The sequence below is a fragment of the Equus quagga genome, chromosome 11 (genome assembly GCF_021613505.1).
Source record: "Equus quagga isolate Etosha38 chromosome 11, UCLA_HA_Equagga_1.0, whole genome shotgun sequence".
Taxonomy (NCBI): Eukaryota; Metazoa; Chordata; class Mammalia; order Perissodactyla; family Equidae; genus Equus; species Equus quagga.
In genome coordinates this window covers 105,537,085-105,549,880 of record NC_060277.1, presented here as the reverse complement: position 1 = coordinate 105,549,880, position 12,796 = coordinate 105,537,085, and positions in this window count along the sequence as shown.

The window sequence follows — 12,796 nt, the reverse complement described above, 5'->3', positions numbered from 1 at the left end:
GTGACTTAAGAAATTATCTAGAAATTTTATTTGCCAAAAACATTTTTATTCATATGTCTTTAGCCATTGTCTTTAGGAATTAAAAATTTTAAAATATCTACTCTGCATAGATGTATATTAACAACTCAGCTCTAATAACATGATTAATTAACTTCTTTCTTTCCTCCTTTCTTCCTTTTTTAATTGCAGTAACTTTAGGTTATAACACTATATAAATTTCAGGTGTATATGAAAATGATTAGAATCAGGGAATGAGCTCCAAAGTCCAGTAATTTAAAAATATTAGACATATACTATAAGTAATAGCCCTGTATTTCTAGAAGAATGTATCTCTCATTTTAAAACATAATGAAATTTTTAGTCTAAAAAAACTGATGGGTCTGGTCTGACATATAAGATGGTTGGGAACTTGTCACACCATCCCAAAAACAAATTAAAAAAACCGAACAAGCTGAAAAATCAACAGTTCTTCTTCGATCCGTCAGAGAAGTGAGGTCATAGGGCAAATCACTGCCCCCAAAAGTAGATACATAGACAGAGGAATACGAAGAATCACAATTTACCAGGGCAGAAATCTTGGTGGAAACCAGTGTCAGGGTAGGGAAATCTGAACCACAATTGACAATTGTTGGAGGCTCAGTGTGGACAATTCTGAGAGCTCCAGGAGTGTGTAGATACCTCTTTGAGATTCTGATTTCAATTCCTTTGGATCTATACCCAGAAGTAGCTTTGCTGGATCACATGATAGTTCAAGTTTTAATTTTTTGAGGGACCACCACACTGTTTTTCATGTTAGCTATACCAGTTTACGCTCCCACCAACAGTTGACAAGTGTTCCTACATCTTTCACATCCTCACCACATCTTTGCCAACACTTGTTACCTTTTGGTTTTTTTGGTAACTGCCATCCTAACAGGTGTGAAATAGTATTTCATTGTGGTTTTAATTTACAATGGTTTCAAAGGTATATCTTACTCTCTTAGAGATTGTGAAGCTCAATACATGTTATCACTCTTTGATTGATAATCTACTACAGAGGGAAGAAGTATTCACCAGTTTTTGAAAAACACTTACTGTCTTCCTTACCATTCAAGAGACAAGGGGACACGAATGTTTATGTCAAAACCATCAAGTTGTAAATTCAGCTGACATTCACTTAGAGCATTCCCACTTATGGTCATAGAATCCGAAATGCAGTTTTGCAATACGAGGCTATATCTTTACAGCAAAACCCAACCTGTGATTTGAGGTATTAATAACATTAGCTTTCATTTACGTACTGCCCAGCCTGAGAAAGGCTCTGGGCTGGAGACCTCATAAATATGATCTCTTTTATCTCACTATCCTTTAACACCCATTTCACAGATGAGAAAACAGAGGCTCAGGAATTTGAAGTAACTTATCTAAATTCACACAGATAAGAAGCACTAGACTTGAAATTCAAACTCACCTACATCTGATTTGAAAATCCATATCCTCTCCCTCAGAACAGTTCAAATTTTGAACATGATTTATATGTATTCTAGGAGGGAAACTGAATTAGAAGTCAGGAGACTTGTTCCCACCCAAACCTTGACCAACTGGGTTACTTGAATAAATCATTTCCCCTCTCTGAACCTCAGTTTCCTCATGTGTAAAATCAAAAGATCCAAAATGATCCTTAATCATCCTATAGCTCAACATTAACTAAATTATTATAAAAATGAATTATCATTAACAATCCTTATTAATATTTGTTCTAAGGACAACATTGCAATATACTTATGACAGAAGCATCTAGACCCAAGCTGACAGCACTAACTTAATACAATAGATAGAAAAAAAAAATCTTCTTTACTATTATTACAAATTATTGAAGTTTAAAGTTTTGACTTACCTATTCACAGGCTTACAACTTCTTGCATTAGCTCCTTCTTTAAGTTTCTCTCGTTACTTCTGACTTACAATAAACAAAATGCGTTTCCTGCTTTGGCCACTCTCTCTGTTATCTCCTTTTATCAGAATCTCGGTCTGATGTCCAGCCTAGTCAGCCCCTTAGGATCCAGATATCTGTGAAATTCCGATGCCAATATTATGCTGACACAGTGTTCATAAACTCTTTTTTCCTTTTGGACAAACTGCATGATCACCAGATATTTGAGGAGAAAATCACATTAGATGGAAGCATTGGAGAAAAACCTTCGGTCATCTTATCCCTTCATCGTTGACTGGCTCTGGAGTCTCAGCCTCCTTTTGCCAGCACAGGCTGGGGGCAGCTGTATAACCTGTAAGGAGCCTGTGACTTACTTTAGGCAGCCTCTGAGTCTCAGGTTGACTTACAAATTAATGTGTGTGGACTTTCCAGAGTCCTGGATTCATGAAGAATCACACACTATGTTTTTCACAACTTCATACCTTTTACATTCAAATCTCATAATGTCCTCTGCCATTTTATAATCCTAGAAGACTCTTATCCATCTTTCTGTGCTTGGTTTAAACATTACCTCTTCTGAAAGGCTTACCCCTATACCATGGCTGCTAATCATATGCCAACTATTGGTTCCTAAAGTAGTTTTGTTTTAACACCCACGTTTTTACAGATTTCTCTTTCCTCATTGACTAGAAGAACATCAATGACGAGACACATGGCTTTTGATCATTCTCTAAATCTTTCAGAGAACCTAACAGAGTGGCTGGTACATAAGAGGCCCAAATAAAATATTTTTGGGATTAATAAGTGCATCAAAATACTAATTAAGCAACAGGTCCCTCTACTTCAAAAAACCTTCAAAGACAAATAGGGAATTTGCCCTTAACCTCCCGGCAATCCATCCAACAGTTATTTATTGAGCACCTACCATGTGCTTCATGCTCTTTTAGGCTTTGGGGATATACCGGAAAATGCATGCAGCACCCTATTCTGTGGAGGATTACATTTTACTGGGAAGAGACAAGCAGCACAAAAAATAGAGTATAGTAGAAGGTGAGAAATCCTATGAAAGAAGCAGGGAAGGAAAGTGCCAGATGTAGAGGGAAAGGTAGCATTTCATATAGGGTAGTTAGGTGGACTTCAGTGAAAATAATAGGAGTAATAGAAGACAAAGATGAGAATGATGACGAGGACAACAACGATGACAGCAGAGAAGAAGGAGAACGAAAAGCAGGAGAAAGAGGAGGAGAAGGTGGAAGGGGAAGAGGAGGATAGAGGAAGCAACAACAAATAGCAAGTACTATTTGATTTGTCTGGTACATTTATAATTAACAAAGCAATCACACATAAATTTTCTGGAGTCCAAAGAAGGTGTTTTATCAGATTTGCCCACATCACGTCTTTCTCATTTTAGCTCCTGGATATAACATAATCCACTTCATTCTGAATCTATAAGAGTAGCAGCCAAGACTGGAGAAAGAAATCTCGCCCTGTTAATGAGATTGATGGGCCAAGGGATTACCTTGCATTTTGGAGAACCACATGTTCTTAGGTTTATTTGGTTGCATAGGGATCTTTATCCTGTGAAGCTCTAATCTCAAATCAGAAATTATCTCCCTTCCCTGATAGTGACATAAGAGTAGCAATAGCAAACTGTCAGGAAATTTTCTGGCTACATTACTTCCAAGTGAATGATGTTTTAATTGTTCTGCATAACCTAGTATTTGATTGACAACAATTGATGACACTGACTTGCACCTGCATAAGCTGCATGTGCGTACGTATGTGTGTGGGGGGGGGGGGGGGGGAGGCATGCACCTGCAGATTTTGTTTGTAAGGTTGTACAGACAGATATAACATTCAGCAAGGACAACAGGTAATGAGAGAATGAAGAACTCTAGGAGGTATAGTGAAATACTTAGAAGTCAGTACTACATTATTAATTTCTTCTTGTGGGGAATAAAGTGGAAAACCTTGAGGAAGCTGCTGCAGAGACTACTAACATGTAGGACAACTCAGATTCTTCTTCTAGGTATCCATGGGCCTTTCCATGACACAGAGAATTAACACTGTTTGTGTGTTTCACACTCTGTTCTGAAGACAGAGTTTCTTTCCTCAAGCTAAGCCAAGGTTTTTCTGTGGCAACACGCAAGTTCGTCTTTTCCCAATTTTCAAGAAAATCACACAACAAAACTAAGTTTGTTCGTGGAAATATCTCAATTTTAGTTATATTTCTTTTTTTTCCTTGAAATAGAATCTGCACTCGATTTTCTGTTTTTCTTTTTAATCTCTCAAAGTAGGTTTTTACTTACAAATTATAAATGTTCATTAACAATAGACAATCACTTTTCCTCTGTATCTTAGTAGTAACCAATTAAAAGCAGTATTTAAGGAGGACTATCTCATTCACACACAATGATATAATATATCTAAGAATTGTATTAACATCTGATGTATGTGATGAGTACATCGCAGTAATTAGGAACATGGGTTTTGGAGATAGACTCTGGTTCTGACATTGGACCTAGGGTGATTAGGGATAAATTATCTAACCTCTGTGTTCCTCAGTTTCAAACCTCCCTCCTATAGTCTTAGGAGTTAAAAGTATTTGTACGTGTAAATTCCTTAGAGTAATGCCTTGTACAGAATTAATTTTCAACATTATCTATGTTTTACATAGTAAAACTCCACTGAAAACTATAAAAGAAGAATTGAATAGATGAAGATATACATTGAGTTCCAGGATGGTAAGAAGGCTTGTTACGGAGATGTCGATTCTCAAGTTATTCTGTAAGTATCCTTTACTTCTGACCCAAATTCAAATAACACAATTCTTTTTGGAAATTGACAAAATGACTATAAAATGCAACTGGGAGAATAAATTTATGAGAATGTCTAAGAAAAAAGGGAAATTAGAGTGATATAAGTTAGCTGTATTCTTGGGTGTTAAAATGCTATAAACTCACAGTAATTAAGTCAGTGATGAAGAAGCCAGAATAAACCAGCAAATAAATTTAAGACGCTAGATTTCCCAGAGGCAGATCCTAAAATGCGTAAAAGAAAATATTTGATAAAGGTCACAGCACAAGCTAATGAGAAACGAATGTATGATTCAATAAAAAATATTGGAATAATTGGCTAGCTATTTGGAAAATAAATCAATTTAGAGTCTGTCTTCACACCTCACACTAAAATAACATCCAGGGAAATTTTTAAAAGTTAAGCCTTAGGCCAGCCGCATGGCCTAGTGGTTAAGGTCAGCATGCTCCACTTCAGCAGCTCAGGTTCAGTTCCAGGGTGCAGACCTACACCACTTGTAAGCAGCCATGCTGTGGCAGGGACCCACATACATAATAGAGGAAGATTGGCACAGATATTAGCTCAGGGTGAATGATCCTCACAAAAAAAACTTTAAGCCTTAATAAAATTAAGTAAAATAGAGGTAAAATTGTCTTTAATAACCAAATAGATAATGAACATTTAAGTAATGAAGGAATTGTGCCTTCATTATCATTATCATAGGTATGCTTATTGAACTATTGCATTAGGCAATGCTTTAAATGCTTTACCCACTTTTCTCAAAGCAACAATATGGTGTAGATAGTCTTACTGAGTCCATTTTAGAAATGTAGAACTTGAAGCACAGGCAGCTTCAGTAAAGTCACATGGCCCAGAAGTGGCAGAATTAGGGTATGAACTTGGGGCAGTCTGATTCCAGAACCTGTGCACTTAAATTTTTACTACCTAAAATATATATAATGGAAATAAAATTGAGGAGAAAAAGATAAAATGGTAAAAAAAAATAAAGGGGGGGAGGAGGGTGGAGGAGCTGGCCATATGGTGTAGTGGTTAAGTTCGGTGTGCTCTGCTTCGGCAGTCGGGGTCTGCAGGTTCAGATCCTGGGTGCAGACCTACACCACTCATCAGCCACACTGTGGTGGCAACCCACATATGATGTAGAGGAAGATTAGTACAGATGTTAACTTTGGGCGAATCTTCCTTAAGCGAAAAAAGAGAAAGATTGGCAACAGATGTTAGCTCAGGGCAAATCTTCCTCAGAAAAGGAAAAGAAAAGAAAACAAACAAATGAACCAATATATAAACAAAAACTTTGAAACAGAAGAAATGCAAATGAATAATAAACTTGAAAAAAAGTTGAACTTCTGTAATCCATCGCACACACAGGAAATAAATACGCTGAGACAATTTTTTTAAACATAAAATCCACACAGCTTTCTTTGTTTTCGTTTACAAATGATCATACTTAAAACTAGTAAGATCTTGGGGAGGCATCAATTCGGCATTGTCAAATTGCTTTCCAGAAATGACACCAATTTACACTCCCCACAAATGGCAAAAGAATAAGAGGCCTTAAAAGTATCTGTAGCTTTTGACCTAGAAATTCTACTTCTAGGAATCTATTCCAAGGGCAATTTTGGAAAGTCAAAGTTTTAATCATAGAGATGTTTGTTTAAAATTTTTTTTTATAATAAGGAAATTTTTGAAATAATCTAAATGCCCAGCAATAAGAAAATGGTTGAGTAAATTAAGGAATATCTATAAGATATTATACTGTAGCTCAGGGGTCAGCAAACTATGGCCGGGGCTTAGCCCACTGCATGTATATTTTTTTCCTGCTTTTGTCAATAAAGTTTTATTGGAACACAGCCACGTTCTTTCATTTACATATCGTTCATGATTTCTTTCACCATGCAAAGGCAAAGTAGAGTAGTTCCCACAGAGATCATAGGGGCTGCAAAGCCTAAAATATTTGTTATCTGGCCCTTCACAGAAAAAGTTTGCTGATGGCTGTTGTAGCCAATCAATTAACTTATGTCTATAAAAAATTTTTAATGATAGGGTTAAATGTGAAATCTGTAATCTTAAATGAAAAATAAACAAATTATATTTATTCTGATCTCTTAACACAATAATTACTTACTACTAATAATAAAGGTATGGTATAACAACAGTGCCTTGGTATTTCACAATAGTCCATTTTGAAATGGAGTGGGTCTATATTATGATTTTAGACTCCTTTAAACTGAAATATCATTTTTGGTAAATTTTCTTCCAGTACTAGTAATTTCTACAAAATGCATCGTATCTTTCTGCCTCTACACAATCAGTGCTGCACAAACATTAATCTGTGGTAATTTATGAAACTGTAGTCCCCCAAGGCAAGCAAGCCTGCAGCCAATGATGATGTCATCTGTCATCTATCTTACCCGTAAAGGGCAATTTTTCCACCCAGCTGACTTCTTGATCCAATGACCATACTTTTTCACAGTACATCAAATTCTGGAATTAGCTGACTGACCTATTGGGTAACCCTCGCCTGGAAAATTAGGTCAGTATACTACTATATCTGTTTTTAGGATCTTAAGAAATTGCAAAGATGAGGGTAGACCTTTCCTAACTTCTCCGCCTTTGAAAACAAACAGTGCCTTCCAGTTAATAAATCACCAGGAAGGAGATGACAGCACAGAAATCTGTGTTCGCGTCTCTCAGTTGTTTTTGTCTGGTTCAGAAATCATTAGCACCTGATAGTGGTTTCAATGCTCTCCCAATGGGGAAGAACAATTCCCAGGCCAGGTTTCTGTCAGATAGAAGACAATCTATGGAGACAATACCTCGGAAGCAAAGAGACTTGCAAACTTTCACAGTGGCCTCGTGGATCTTAGACAGAATTACTTCTGTGAGTTTCATAGTAGGAGTTATATAATAACAGGACTCCCAATAAGGATAATTAATTACTTTTTTTTTAATTTAGAGAACATAGATCATACCCAAGAAAAGTAATCATGTTCTAAAGTTTCTATTAAAGAATTGCCTATTACAAGAGGGGTGTATGTTATTTACAATTGCTTTCATTAGCTGAACTAGGAAACAGAAAATCAAAATTGGCTGTAAATTCAAATACCACTTCTGATACAAAATGCAGCTATCACAGTTGGAAATAGATGTTACATTATATTTTCTTAGACAACTGACGCATCTCAGATATGGTTCTTTTTTCAAATACAATATGGACAATATTGAATGTTTTTATGTTGTTTTATGGTTTGCTTACTTGTTTATTTTTTTAAATAAGCCTTCAATCTATCTTTCCTTCCTTTAATATTTTTGTATATTTAATTTTACAAATACTCTGATATGTATGGTGAATACGGAGAGTAATAAATTGCAATCCCAGCAGCCAGCATGGTGGTGTAGTGGTTAAGTTCATGCACTCCATTCAGCAGCCCAGGGTGCACAGGTTCGGATCCTGGGTGTGGACCTACACACTGTTCATCAATGCCATGCTGTGGCAGCATCCCACATACAAAATAGAGGAAGATTGGCACAGATGTTAGCTCAGCAACAATTTTCCTCACCAAAAATTAAATAAATAAATAAATTGCATTCCCGGTTCTTAGGAAACTCAAAGTCCAAAAAGAGAGATAACATGTCACAGAGAAGGACAAAGAGGATGGTAAGTGAAAGCTTGTTATAAAAACAAAACTAAATGGAGAGGCGGGGAAATCTTCACTCAGTTAACACGGTGGTTCTTGAGGGTGAAGGAAGAATTATTTGGGTAGAGAGGGTGCAAGATTTCATTTCAGGTAAAGGGAAACCATGTACGAAAGCACAGAAGTATGAATAACTTTGAGTAGCCAGATTCTGTGGGAACTGTGAGGAAGAGAATTCAAGGAAAGCCTAGAGACATAGAAACATACAATCACAAACAGCTCTATGTGCCAAGATAAGGAGACCGAATTTATCCTCCAGGTAGTGGAAAAAGTTTTTTCTAACATTTTAGAATGTCAATCAGGCATCAGTGTAGAAGACGGATTTGAAAGTTCAGAAGGAGAAGACTTATGGACAGAAACTTGTAGGATACTACTGTGATAATAGAGAAGAGAAAATGGTGAGCACCATGGATGTATAGAGCAGAAGAACAATAATGAGAAATGTTTACAACAAAACTGTCCATTAGAAATGTAGTGACAGCCACACATGTAAGTTTAAATTTTCCAGTAGCCATATTAAAAGAGTAAGACAAAACATATGAAATTAATTTTGATAATACAATCTATTTAGCCCAATATATCAAAAATATTATCATTTTAAGGTATAACCAATATAAAGTTTTTTATGAGATATTTTACATTCTTTTTTGGTACTGTTTTTGAAATCCAGTGTGTGTTTTGAATTTACAGCACATCTCAATTTTGGCTAACCACATTTCAAGCACTCAGTTGCCAAATGCATTAGTGGCTGCCATTTTGGACAGTGAAGGTTTGGGAAATAGAATCTGCAAGACTCAATTGCCAGCTGGACAAATCACAATAATAAAAGAACAATAGCTTCCATTTAATGAGTACTAAATATGAGGCAGGGATAATAGCTATATATTATTTCACTCACACTTAAACAATCCTGTGAGTTGGAATTTTTTTGATACAACAAGCTTAGAGAGGTTAAGTAACTTGACCAAAGTCACACAGCTAGTAAGTGACAAATTTGAACCAAGGTCTGTAGGATGGTATAACCCAGACTCTTAACCATTAGGCTATACTGCCTTGCAAAGCAAAGTGGAAGAGGAATTGAGGTTGATTCTGATGATTCTAACATGAAAAAGCTGATGGATAATTATACCGTTCATGGCTATAGCATTTAAAGGAGGAATGATAGGTATAGAAAGGAAGATAATGAGCTTAGTTTTAGAGTTGTTGATTGAAAAATGCCATTTTCCCCTATTGTTCTTTATTGTTTTTCCCATCAAACTAAAGTGTAAAGTGTTTGAGAACAGATATTTTTGTCTCTTTTTTTATGCTGTATCACAAATGCCTAGACCAGTATCTGACAGGCATTCAGTTGGCACCCAATAAATATTAAATGAATGAATGAATGGATGGATGAATTAATATCCATAAGAAGATATCATTAATGAAGGAATCTAGTGAAAATTTCAAATAGGAGATAAAGATTTAGGAGTGACCATATTTAGGAGATAGTTAAAGATGTGACATTGACTAAGACCTCACAGGAAACAAAATGGAAACCGAGAAGAGGGAAACAAGGAGGAACATAAAAAGCATCAACATTTAAGTGGATTTTGGTGGAAGAGGAGATGGAGAAGCAAACTAAGAAAGAAAAGTCGGAGAAGTAGAAAATAAACAAAAGAATTCTATTGAGACATTCAAGACAGGTGAGAGTTTCAGAAGAAGGGAATACGTATCAACAGTGAATGGGGAATTGATGTCAAATATATAGAGATTAAGGTAAGTTCATTGTGTTTGACAAGATGGAGTTCATTGGTTACCTCCACAAGAGTAGTTTTGTTAGAATAGAGAACAAGAAATAGGTTGCACCAGGTTGAAAAATTAAGGAGGGCCAGCAATGGAGAGAATGAAAGAAGATGCTTGGCTGTGCATTTCTTATAATAATGACTTATTGGAAGCAAAAAAGTTTCCAAAAGTAGGAGATTGGTTAAATAAATTACAGTATACCCTTATCAGTAAAGTAGGCACAACTCTTGTAAGCCATTGCTCAGGTCTGCAAAGGAATCACTTTATTTCTTCAACTCAGTTTTTTTCCTCTTTCCAGAAGAAAGTAATCCGTTCAGGACGTTCTCCACCTTCTCCTTGCAGTGTCTTCTAAGTTGTAGAATATTTCAGTAAAATGGGTGAGAGAGGAGGGGATGGATAGAGGGTAAGGCATAGCTGACCATTGGTTGGCATCTGTCTATAGCATAATCCCTATGTTCTTCATTCAGCCTGACTCTTGGCTGTGCTTGCCCCTTCACCCTGCATCTACTGAGATGTCTACATGCCTATCAGGTCTTGGGTGTTGCCACCCATGCAGTTTTCCCATGTGGTGTGCCCTTGGCTCAAGTCTCTTTCAGTTCTCCCAGCACTTTCTAGCTCATCTAATACCCATAGCCTTTATAAAAGCATGGGTAAATTTGACGCTTCTCCCAAACCAGACTGGGGCTACTTTCAGAAAGCTTTCTGGGCCACATTAGGTCCTTTCTGCCTCACTTCTATTCTGCTCAACTCTTGATGTCATGGTGGTGCTTGGAATTTGGAGACACAGAATATTCTTAGATCATAGAATCTAGGGATTCTCTGCCTCTTCTACCCCTGGGTTTAGTTCAAAAGGGACAGAACACAAGCCTGATCATTTTCAACTCCCCTCTCAAACTTGTCCATGGAAACCCTACTCTTGGTGACCACGGACACTGCCCACAGTTGTGGCATAAACTTCAAAACCAGATTCCTGAAAGACTCCTGAATACAACATTTTTCTTTCTATTATCTCTAGTGCCTCTACCACGAGTTGTGAAAGTCTGCTTTTAAAATTTTGTTCTCATTTCTGCAGTAAAAACCCCAGGTTAGGCATAACTAAGGCTGGTATGCATAGTATCCCTTTGGGGGAAGCACTGGACAAAGGAGGCTGTGATAACCAGGTGCAAGAATATGAGAGGGTGTCAAGGAGGGCGTGCATGGAGAGAAACACACTAGTTACTACTTCAAAATATTATCCAGCTACACCATTCAGCCACTATGGATGGCATTGTAAATTAAAATGCAATGTCATCGAATGTTCTTCAAGACATACAATAATAAAAATGTAGCATTTGGATTATAAGAGTATGAACAGTGAAGATCCATTGTTATGCTTTTAAAGTACTTTTATGAATAGAAATACACTAGTAATATATACAAGTTGGTAATTATCATCTCTAGCTATTGATACTATGATTATGCCTTCTCTTTTCCTCTCTCTCTATGACTATTTTACTACCTCATTTTACAGAATGAGTATGTACCTCTTTTGCAAAAAAAACCAACCACCTTAGTGTTCGTTTTCTCAAAGCTTTGGAGGATAGGAGAGTGATAGGCAGTAGCTGGAGGGATATGTAAGGTCAAAGGAGAGTTTTGTTTGGAATGGCAGAAATTTGCTGGAGTTTGTAACTGAGGGGAAGGAGCCCATTGAGAAGGAAAGGCTGAAGATATGAAGGGAAGGGGGTCGCTGTTGGGGCGATGTCTTAGAGGGAAGCAGAGAGAAAGGAATCTAGGATCGAGGGTGCAATTGGAAGGATCGCCATAATCCAGAACAAGAACTCATTTTCTTTTAAGAAAAAAGATATGAGTGTGTCTAAATGTACAGGAGAGCATAAACAGGCCATGGAGAGAAAGGGGAGGCCATATGAGAGTTCATTTTCCTGGGCACAAGCAGTGCTGCCCCAATACTTTGCCGAATTACTCTTCACCACCCACTCTCCACTTACCCTCCAGACCTGTCTCAAGCCCACCCATTGTGTAAGGCCTCTGCAGTTTCCTGTCTTCAGTGATCAACTGACTTCTTTGGATGATTATAACACGAGCCTGTCAAAAAAAACACATTCTCAGGATCCCACACCTGGTGTGTCTAATTTCCATAGTCCAGACTAGTGCTTCCTCAACTTTGATGTGCATATGAATGGCCCAGGGAACTTATTAAAAATGCAGATTCTGATTCAGTGGGTCTAGGATGGGGTTGGAGGTCCTACGTTTCTAGCAAGTTTCCATGTAATGCGTGAGACCATCCTGAGAAGCAAGGGGCTAGAGTAGGACAAGGAATCTGTATTTTAATTTATTTTCCAAACAATTTTAATGCAACCAATTTAACAACATTTAATTGATAGCTATTCAGGAATTACCACTCACTACTCTTCTGGCTATTAGCATTTGCTCTCCTGTTTTATTGGCGGTTGTTTATCTATAGATGTGCTTGGTTTGTACCTTCCACTAAGCTGCAAATCAGTGAAAAACAATGATATTTAATAGCCCATTGCATCCCTCCATCTAGCCAAGTGTCCTGCAGAGCCAACACACAAGCAATGTATAGAATGAAAGA